Source organism: Theobroma cacao, chromosome 9, assembly GCF_053813885.1.
Source record: "Theobroma cacao isolate CCN51 chromosome 9, ASM5381388v1, whole genome shotgun sequence".
Taxonomy (NCBI): domain Eukaryota; kingdom Viridiplantae; phylum Streptophyta; class Magnoliopsida; order Malvales; family Malvaceae; genus Theobroma; species Theobroma cacao.
In genome coordinates, this window is record NC_142647.1 from 15,137,896 (window position 1) to 15,150,048 (window position 12,153).

The window sequence follows — 12,153 nt, forward strand, 5'->3', positions numbered from 1 at the left end:
CTCGGTCCAATCCCTACAGAAAGGATTGAATTGAATCTCCTAAGATTTAATTCAGTTATGACTGGCTTCATAAAAGGGTGGGTAATGTCCATGTTCGACTTTTACAAGCCTTATCGTGACTCTAAGTCAAGGTGACACTGCTAACATCTTTGCTTACATCTCATGTGACAAGGAGATCACAAAACACTTGGTACCTTGTGATTATTTAAGTCTCATCCCACATGCTACTACAGCGTTGGGGTGATTACCTCATGTAAGAAGAATAATCTAGAAAGCCAAGTGACAAAAATTATCTGTTTGTGTAGAAGTCTTAGTAAGCAATATACCAAGAGGGGGGATGAATTGGTATTTAAAATTTCTTTTAAAAACTAAATATAAAAATAAAAACTTTGGAGACCAAAAATTTCTTCTTGTGTCGAAAACAAAGTGTATGATTTTCATAAACAAGTTTTCAATAATGAATTGAAAAGAACAAGTAACAAATCAAGATAAAATTTTTCTTAAGTTAAATTCAACCAAGGCATAAATAATGAATTAAGGTAAAATATTTTCCTAAGCTAAATGCAACCAATAAATCACAATGTGGAAAGATTAAAAGCAAGACACAAGATTTTTATAGTAGTTCGGCTTTCTCTAGTGCCTACATCTACTCTCTTAAAACACCAAGGAATTTCAAATCCATTAAGGGAATTGAGCTTTTTATGGGATCAAGTGGAACCCTCACAATAGCTTTTTATGGGATCAAGCGAAACCCTTGATAATTCTACTTAATAGAGTTATTTTGTCACATTTTTAGTACTAAATTGGCTAATTTCTTGCGATATAGGTTCAGAATTAGGTGTTTTTAGTTATTTTTCTTAGTTTAGTTTAAATCACGTCGGTTTGTTTTAATTTAAGTTGTTTTATTTTAGTTTTATATTAAATTGCTTTTAGTTTAGTTCGTATTAAATTAGTTTTATGTGTTTGTAGGTGTACAAATGAAAAGGCTTCAATTGATGAAAAAGAGTGCAAGAATGGCCAATGCTTCTCTCGTACATGTTTTATTATTTTGAGCATAAGTTTCATTCTAGAGGTTCAATTGATGTGATTCTTGAGTCATTGGAAAGCTAAGAGATAGGGCTACAAATTTCATGTTTACCATTTTGCCTAGTTTAGCGTTTGATTACCGTGATGAGAAAGTGATATGAAATTTGCTCCCTAGTCTTCCTCTTTTTGTTATATCAAAAAGAAAATTAAGCAACAAAAGAAGATCGGATTGGATTGAAAAGCCGAGTGTAAGGTAAAAGTAGACTAGTGAAAAATGACAAACCTTCATCCTCTAATAGCATCATACACAACTAGAGAAGTAAGTACAGAATATAAAGACAGGGAATAAAACATAACTAGTGGAAAAAGTAGAACTAATAACTCAACAAAATAGAAAAATAACCATTAAAAAAGGCATAAACAAGAGAACATTAATGTAAACAAGCTGAGAATTAACATAATTAGTTGTTCATGAGAATAAAATAGTGTAAAGTATAAGACAATCCAAAATTGGTCGCTAGTGACAAGTTAACATCATTACGTAAAATCCGAAAGAGACAATGCAAGATAATGTCAATGATTGATAATGATGAAAATGGCATGACAATGTGGCCATCGAATCCAAGCAAAGCAGAAGGATCTGAGAGTAGGTAATGTCCCATGTGAGAAGCCGAAGAGGGTGGTGGAAAGTGAGCTTGGAATTGCTCCTCAAGTAGTTGCTAGCAATAAAGTAACTCTCAGTTTTGAGCCTCAAAGGCATCCAACCTGTTAACCACATGAGCATCCATAGATTCCATAAAAGATAATATGCGAGAATAGGCTTGCTTATTGTCAAAGGTAGTGGACATAGGTGGAAAGCTAGGGCCAACACTAAGGATTACACTTGAACTTGCACTAAGCTCAGCAAATGTGTCCTCATTTCCTTCATCCTTAACAATATTAGGTTCGTAGACAATTGTTTTTCAAACCCAAGGGTGGTTGACATACACAAATCCAAGTTTGTTGATGGCATGCTCATTGATTTTCATGTGCACCACATGATGTTTTGGTGGGTCACACTTAGTGTTGATGCCCATGGAGTCAATGACGGCACTAATAGCCAGGCCATAGAAAAGTGTCTTTCTAGACTTATTTATAGTTTTTAACATATCATCAAGTATGAACTTGACTAGGTTGACACGGTGCTTGGATTTAATACGAATCCTCACTCTTGACGATGGAGTAATTTGTGTCATGAGGGAGAAAAGTATGAGACATTATAAGGTGAAAAATATGATCATAAAAGGAGAGACTCTTGATACTAGTCATATTATTATCATTAGTGGGAGGGTAGGTGTACACAGTGGACATAATCTTATTGGATAGGACCCCCTTGACATAGCCTAGATCCCTTTGACGGATATCATAGTTTAAGACAAAATTTTGGGTGTGTTAGGCGACCATGATTTTCTTTCCCATGACATAGATGTAGAAGCTATCAGTGTGTTTTATGGGTTCGCTATCCTCGTAGTCTTGAAATTTTGTGATTGCATTAAAGTAAAACACCCTAACTAAATCGACATAGTAAATTCAGTTCATTGACAGGTAATTGAGCCATCCTAGTTCTCAAAAATTACCAAGATATGGAAAATTAATGCTTTTGAGATAGTTAAAGTTGATTACCTATCTCGGCTTGACATCTCACTTAGTGTAATCTTTGTCGAATTTGCTCTTTAGGGAAGGGAGAGAAGTTCTGCTTGAAGGAACTGATGTCGTTGCGTGGTGTTGGTTGGAAAGAGGTGGAAGCATATGAGATTGAGACTTGGTGGCGAGAGATGGTGGATTTGGTGTGTTTGGGTCTAGAGGCCATTAGAGTGTTGATTTTGTGAAAAAAAAGAACTGGTAGAAATAGTCAAAAATGGTGAGGAGGACTTGTAATAGGACCAATTTTGCCAAAAAATCAAGGAATTTTCAAATATTCAAGAAAAGAGAACCTAGGGTTTCAGAATGGGAATTTTGGGATTTTAGGTCAAATGTAGTGTTTTTGGGGAAAAAATGGTGTTTTGATCAATAAAAAGTGGTTAGAAATGATTTAATCAGACCAGATATGAAAAAGAATAAAAAAGGCTTGAGGGGTTGAGAGAATTTGGAAGATTGAGAGTCTGAAAATGGGGAGAGAATGAGTTGACAGATTCATGAAACCCTAGAATGTATTGATACATGTACTTGTGTATTACCACATTCGTGGCAGAATGTTTTGCTTTTAGTTACTGGATGAAATGTCTCGATACATTGTATGATGTATCGACACATGTTTTTGCATGTATTGATGCATATGCCCATGTATCGATACATGTAACACAGGATTTTAATTTTGACTACTGGACGAATTGTATCGATACAAGGACAGATGTATCATTACATGTTCTTGAATGTATTGATACATGGGTTAACGTATCAATACATTTACTTCTGTAGCCTTGAACAAATTGATTTTGGATTAAAAAAAATCATGATTTGGTCCAGACACTTGGTATAACCAAAATGATGTGAGTTGTTGATTTGAAAACAAAGTTTGGAACCAATGCAAGTGAAATTTGGACATTAAATCAGGATTTTGGAAATAAGATTTGACTCCCTTAGCACTCTCCCACAAACCTTGAGAATTAGATGGTTATGGCATGAATGCAGAGGAATGGATATGGATGTGTTTACATATTTAACTGAATAACAATCATACATAAGAGTGTCATAGACATGCAGGTTTGAATAGACACAAAGAAGATTCAAGTTTCATGCATGAAGTCATTTCAAACATCATCCGTAACTAGGAGCAAGAGAAACACTATGCATGTTAATGGCAATATAGGTGCAAAATATGGATGTATACATGCTTGTCATATCCAACAGTAGGCAAAAAATAGTAATCAAAGGTAGCCACCAACTAGAGTTTTTTTTTTATATGTAATGGATTTATAAGACCTAATTCACTTTTAATTTGGTAGAATCGTTCCCTATCAAGTGCTTTTGTGAAAATGTCAGCCAATTGATCATTTGTACCTACAAATTCAAGGACAATATCTTTTCTTTGAACATGATCTCTAATAGAGTGATGCCTTATTTCCATATGTTTAGTCTTATGGTGATGATGGGATTTTTTGTGAGGTTTATGGCACTAGTATTGTCACATTTTTTGGGAATTCTTTCCATAGCTAGTCCATAATCTTTTAATTATTGTTTCATCCATATCACTCGAGCACAACAACTTTCGATAGCCACATATTCAACTTCGGTAGTGGATTGGGCTACACTATTTTGTTTCTTTAAAAACCATGAGATCAACATACTACCTAAAATTTGACATGTACTTGATGTGTTCTTTCTATCTATTGTACAGCCACCAAAATCAACATTTGAGTATGAGTGGAGATCAAAAGTGGAATTCTTTGGATACCATATTCCTAGGTTAGATGTGTCTTTCAAATATCTAAGAATTCTTTTGACAACACTTAACTGTGGTTCTCTAGGAGATGATTGAAACCTAGCACATAGACCAATGCTAAAGCTTATGTTCGGTCTACTAGTAGTGGGATAAAGCAAGGAACTAATCATAGATCTATAGAGTTTTTGGTCAACGGGCATACCTTTTTCATCCTTATCAAGCATTATTGAAGTACTCATTGGTGTGTGATATGTTCTTGTGCTATCCATACCAAACTTTTTGAGCATATCTTTTATATACTTGGCTTAACTTATGAATCTGCCATCTTCTTTTTGTATGATTTGTAATCCAAGAAAATAATTTAGCTCACCCATCATGTTCATCTCAAATTTTTCTTGCATATTCTTGGCAAACTCTTGTCAAAGAACCTCATTAGTAGCATAAAAAATAATATTATCAACATAAACTTGCATAATTAAAATGTCATTGCCTTTGCTTTTGATAAAAATAGTTTTATCAATCTTCCCTCTATTAAAATCATTTTTGATTAAGAATTTGATAATGTTTCATACCAACCTCAGAGAGCTTGTTTTAAACCATACAAGGCTTTTCTTGATCTAAAGACATGATTTGGAAAGGTTGGGCTTTCAAAGTTAAGAGGTTGTTCAACATACACTTCCTCATTAATTAATTCATTTAGAAAAGTACTCCTAACATCGATATATCTTAAAGTTCATATAGCACACAAAGACCAATAACATTCTAATTACCTCTAGTCTAGTTACTGGAGCATAAGTTCAATCATACTCTATTCCTTCTTCTCGACTATATCCTTTGGCAACTAACCTAGCATTGTCTCTAGTTATAGTTCCATTTTTATCCATTTTATTTCTAAAGACCCATTTCGTCCCTACAATTGGGCAGTCACTTGGCCTAGGAACTAATTCCCATAGTTGACATTTTTCAAATTGATTTAATTCTTCTTGCATGGCTAAGCTTCATCAATGTTCTTAGGTTTAATTTGTGAGATAAAAGCAACATATTCACAAATATTTTGAACTTTAGCTCTAGTTCTTACCCCTTGATTTGGATCACCAATGATTTTGCTTTCATTAACCTCTTTTCTTACCATTGGATATCTAGGCTCACATTCTTTAATCATTGGTTTAATGTTTTGCTCTTCCTTTTGTGGTGCCTCTTCACTTGTTTTTGGATCTTTCAATGTTTAGTTCAAGTTCTTCAATTTGTTCTTGAAAGATACCTACATCATCAACACAATTTTCCTTTATAGAAGAGGGGTTAGAATTATCAAATAATACATGAATAAATTTTTCAACAACTAATGTCCTCCTATTGAGTACTTTATAAGCTTTGAAAGTCAAAGAATATCCTAGAAAAATTTCTTCATCACTTTTAGCATCAAATTTACCAAGGTTATCTTTTCCATTGTTTAATACATAACATTTACAACCAAATGAATGAAAGTAAGCAATGTTGGGTTTCTTTCCTTTATAAAGTTCATAAGGAGTTTTCTTCAAAGTTGGCCTAACCATTACTTTATTTATGATATAAAATGAAGTATTAATGGCTTTGGCTAAAAGTATCTAGGTAAATTATTTTTGCATAGCATGGTTCTAGCCATTTCTTCTAGAGTCTTATTTTTTCTTTCCACTATTCCATTTTGTTATGGAGTCCTAAGAGCTAAAAAATTATGGATATACCCATTTTCTTCGCAAAGTTACTCAAAACTTAGGTTCTTTGTTATTTTGTACCCTTGCTCATTTTCAACTATTTTGTAAAATGAAGTGAAAATTTTTAAAGCTTCATCCTTGTGAGCAAGAAAGAAAACCCAAGAGAATCTAGTATAGTCATCCACAATTACAAATCCATAATTTTTTCAACCTAAGTTAGTGGTCTTAGTTGGTCCAAAAAGATCTATGTGAAGCAACTGTAAGGCACTAATAGTGGTTACATCCTTTTTGGATTTAAATGAGCTTTTCTTATGTTTGCCTTTAGCATAAGCATCACAAAGTTGATCATTTTCAAAGTTTTGCCTTATCACAAGATCTAGAGATAGTAGTTTTGAAATTGTGTTCATGCTAGCATGTCCTAGTTTCCTATGCCATAGCCAACTATCCTCATTTTTTTTAGCCATAAAACATATATTGTTAGAAGATAAGTCATCCAAGAAAACAACATATGTATTACCTTATCTATGTCCAACAAATAAAGTTTCATTTATTTTAACATCAACAACATGACAAATTAATGATTCAAATATAACTCTAAAACCTTGTTCACAAAGTTGACTCACACTTAACAAATTATGTTTAAGACCACTTACAAATAAGGTATTTCGATTTGAGAGGAGGAATTTTGATCAATGGTACCAATACCTTCAATGTGACTTTTTGAGTTGTCACCAAAGTTTACATTTACTCCTTTCTTTGGTCTTAATTCTTTGAAGAATTCCTTAGTTTTGGTCATGTGTCTAGAGCATCCACTATTAAGATACCATTTTCCTTTTTCTTGTGTTCTTGACTTTAAGCAAGTGCGCTCTTCTTACAAAGACAAAATTCAAACATTTGACTTTGGTACCCAAATTTTCTTAGGTCCATATGAGTTAGTGTCTTTGGTTCCTTTAGGAACTCACTCCAATTTTACCACCTTACCATGTGGAGGTTTGGTTCTTTTTGGAACCCTTACACTTTTGATTTTCTTACCTCTAAAAGTGGTAGTTCTCAAAGGATAAGAATGTGTTGAATGTCATACTTTATGACAATAAATGCATTAGGTGAATAAGCCAAGTTTTTCACTTTCTTTAACCAAGAAATTTTTAAAATGAGTTTCTTTTTTAGCACCATCATAGCCTATTCCTTTTTTGTCAAAGAAAGCTCTTTGTGTTTCTAACATGTCTTTTAATTTTTATTAACTCATGTTGAATTTTGAAAAAGTAGCTGTTGTTGATTTCTCACACAAGTGCATGTATCGTTAACAAGTAATATAGTAATGAAGCAGAGTGTCGTTCCCACAAAGATTTGTTTAATTCTTACTATTAACTATTAAAATTATAACACCCTAATTTTATCCAAACAATTAAAATAAAAAGAAAACTTAAAACTAATAAACTAAAACTAAAATTAAATAGTAAATAAAACTCACTTAACTACCAGACCTAAGATTATGATATCCCTTAATACTTCATCTGATTATTGTCTCTCTCTCTCTTTTAACTCAGTTTAATGGATTAAGTTGCTAACCTAGAGTCTTAAATTATTTACAAGTCTTTGTCAAGTTTCTCATAAAAATACCTCTCCCAATTAATTTACTATATGTCTATACAAATTAAATTGAAGAAAAACTCATTAAATTCATGCTTTAATCCTGGCTACATATGGCTTATAAGTGTGTGTCTACCCTATATGCAAATCAAACCACCTAATCAACTAAGTGTATTCGATCATATGTTATTATATTCAAGGTCTACCTAAGTCTCCTTCATCAAGGTTTAACCTAGGTTTCTAATTCAAAGCATTAAGAATAAAATAAAATAAACAACTTAAATCTATCAAACATAAGTAAAAAAGAGATAAATAATTCAGACTACATATTGAGTTCAATCATAATCTTAGATTAACAATTTAGCTCCCCATCAAGTCACACGTCATCATCAAATAAAGTTTAAAAAATAAAAACAAACTAAGAAAATAAAAGAATAATAAAAAAGATAAAACTCAAGAATTATAATCTTGATCTTCCAAGTCTTCTTGAATCCTTCACATTCTTCTTAGCTTCAATGACTATGTGGCTTGATTGTTAACTGTCAATCTGGTGTTTTGTTCTCTTCTTTTTTAAAAGTTTTTTGAAAGGTTGTTCTTATAGTCTTTTGAAGTTAGGCCAAGTTGGTGAAGAAAAAAGTCAATTCCAATAAGGATTTCCTCATCAGACTATGCGGGCCACGACTTTAAACAATTAATTAACAGAAATCATAACTGTTCTTGTCGCGACCCGAAACCTCATTCAGGCCCATGACAACCGCCGCGACGTCTCGATTTATACTCATTACCCGGAATGGCAATCGGAACCTCGCAAGGCTTACGTATTAGTTTCTTGCCTTTCCTGTGAGCAATCATTGTTAAACATTCCGTTTTAAACAATTACCAGTCGTTTTCGGCTCAAGTAAATCAAAAACAAAATTAGTTTAAAAAGATTTATAGACAAATATTACTATTCAAAATATTGATTAAAATATAGCATTTTTATATAAAACAATATTTATAAAAACACGTGTAAGTAAAATAAATTCATACATATAATAATTTACAAAGTTATAATGTACAATAATAATTACAATAACAAGTGGCCCATAAATACACCAAGTGTTGGTGATAGTAACCTACTGTTTGTAAAATAGAGGGGTCAACTGGAATCCTCGACAAAATCGAGTATCTACAAGCTACCACAGGCCTGAAATATTTGGAAAGGAGGTGGGTGAGATCTTGCAATCCCAATGAGTAAACAGACATTATTATAAATATCTAAAGGCGAGTAAAATGGAGGCTAGTTTAAACAACAAATCAAAAACCATTTCATAAGGTTTTTAATTTATTTCTTAAACCATAAAATATTTGTAATTTACCAAAACAGTTGTTAAGGATCATGACTTTTATTATAAATAGGGCTCAAGCCAAAAACTAATCCTTGGGGATACCTTGGCCGAGGCATCTAACCGAGTCCTCCAAGGTTGTTAAGATATTTACATGTTAAACACATGTTAGTTTTGAAAACAAGCCGTTCCTTGGCGTTGGCCGAGTTACACATTCACGTGGGGGTTCGACGTGAACTGAGCTCTAACACTACCCCGGGAGTTGCCCTCCTCGCCTCTACAACCGGAGTAACTATATAATCGGGTTTATCGTGCCCCTCTAATAGGCAGTCTACGAAAATCCGTCACTGCAGTGACTAAAGCCATCAACTTTAATAAAATTTCGACAGTATAACGTGGCTTTTATTTATTTACCAAGCTTGCATAGTAAAAGACAGCTTACATAAATTCCCAATGCAATTATAAAATATAGCCACACATACTCATATATCATAAGCCATTCATAGGAAAATTTATTTTTCAAGACAATTGGCAGCCTCCAATTACTCAATTTCATGATAAAAAGTTTTTTATTTCAGATAATCAACACAATATATTTATTTGTCACATTTATTTCTAAAACATCAAAAGTCCCATTTTAATCTCATTTTCATTTCATAAAATACATAAAGAACATTTAAAAATAAACTCTAGATAATTTACAATAATAATAGGTTTACTCACAGTTTTCGAAAACTAAATTCGGGTACTCCAATTATTACTCATCGGGTGCGATTTTTTTGCCCTTGCCAGAGGATTCGCCACCTTGACAAATTGCACAATTAAGAGGTTTACTACTTTGGTACTAAACCAAAATAAACTAATTTATACTACTAATGCATGATATGAAGTGCAAAATGTCTAAATTTTACCTAAACACGGTGTTAGCCTATTTCGGTCTTTTACCCGATAAATCGATATACGCGTCCGTTTAAACTCCAAATTAATTTTTTTCAGTTTCTATACCTCAATTGCACCCAAATTGACTTAATGTTTCTCTGTGTGGTGCAAATTATCAGTCTCAGTAGAAAATTACAAAAATACCCCTAGTGGGTAAAAATTCGTATTTTTGCTCTGAAAATTCACATTATTTTTCTAGGCTCATAATTCATCATTATTCATCATAATTCCTCAAATAAACATCAAGATCAGCAGCCAATATTCCCCTAGAATATTCAGCATAATGGGCTTCAATGGGAGAAAATTATTTCTCTAGCTTATTTTTGCTATATTACAATATAACCTAACTAAAATCACTTAATTCAATTAAAATCAACCAAAACTTAAGCTCAAAACTCATCCATGGAGGTTTGGCCAGCATGGGTGTCCATACCCACTTTCTAATTTTGCATGGAAATGAGAAAAATGCATGGGTAGTGAAAATCACAAGGAAAATCAATGAAATTTACCTTTTTAATGCTTGATTTCTTGATTTCTCTTGATTTTCTCCAAAATTTTCAGCTAGGGTTCTTATTTCTTTTCCCCCTTTTCTCTCCTGGTTTGGACAGCTTGAAGAAGATGAGAATTCTGGAATTTTGACCTTTTGAAAGGCTAAAATAATATAATTTTATTTTATTTATTTTTTTAATGTTTTATTAATTCCTTAAATTCTAGTCATCCATTTGTTTTCAAATTTTCACCATACACTTGTCCCACATATCCATAGCTTAGATAAAATTCTTAGACTTATCCAAAGTCTTGGTGGAGTAATTTTTTTGAAATTTACACTTTTGCCCCCGTAAAAGTCAAAATTACATTTTTGCCCCAAAAACTGAAAAATTGCCCATAGACATATTTTTCATCCCTTATACTCATACCATTCTAAAATTTGTCAAATTTGATTTAAATTCTCTCAAAATCTCAAATTTTGTCCGCATGTGGTAAAATTACGATTCTGCCCCTACACTCCATAAATCACCGAAATTAAACTTTTTCACTTCCTATCATTAAATTATACTCCAAATAGTTAATATTGGTCAAAAATTTCACTCCATGATCAAATTATTATCTTAGGTTGAAAAATGACGATTTTACCCCTAAACATCAAAATTTTTAATTTTTTCCCAAATGAACCATCGAACTCCGAATAATCATTTTTAGTCATTCCTGGACTGTAAAATATTAAATTTCATCCTACGATTCCTATTTGAACTAGTTTGAGGTTAAATCAACTCAAGTGTACCGTTAGGTATAATACCAGATTTCGTCTATTCTTAGGGACTTTCCTAGCGTAATAACATGCTACTCAGTGCATGTATGTCATGACATGTGTTTATAGGGTTGAGTTTTATAGTTTTAGGACTGTTGCAGTGCATCAACTTCGACAAGAGTTTTAATTACATTCCAAGCTAAACTGGCAAAGTGGTAAACATCAAAGTTGTATATTTTTCTCTTATCTTTCCAATGATTTAAGAATCATCTCATTTGGAGTTCTGTAGGGAGAGTTATGGTCAAAATACCAAAATATATGCAGTGCAAGTTTGCACTTTGAAATTGCTTTCCTTCTTCCATTAAAATTATTCTTTCATCAAACACCTACAAAAGCACAAATAAATCAATAACAACCTATCTTAACCACATTAACACCAAATTAAGCATAAAATTAACTAAGATTAGATTGACTCACTTAAATTAACTAATTTAAAATAATTAAATAAAATCTACTAATTTCTATACATTACTACAAGAATTAAGCTAAATTACTATTAAAATTAAGCTCAAATAACTCTATATTAGAGAGTTATCAGTAGCATGCAAATTCTCATTCTTCTTTTCAGCTCATTTCTCTCAATTTCTTAGTCTTTGACTATATTTTTTAGTTTTATTTTTGTCTTGACTAAGAACTCATTTTTTACTTTAAGCTTGGATATGATGCTCTTGTATTTCAATGTCTTTTCTTCAAATAAAAAAAAGGTCATCATATGCATTTTGTAGTTCATCAAATGAGTATGAGTCTTGATCTAAAGTGCATGAACTAGAATCATGAGAGGTAGAGTATACCTTGGAGTCTTCAAGTGCCATGTAGCAAAGGTTGGCAACTTTTTCTTCTTCATCTTGAGAG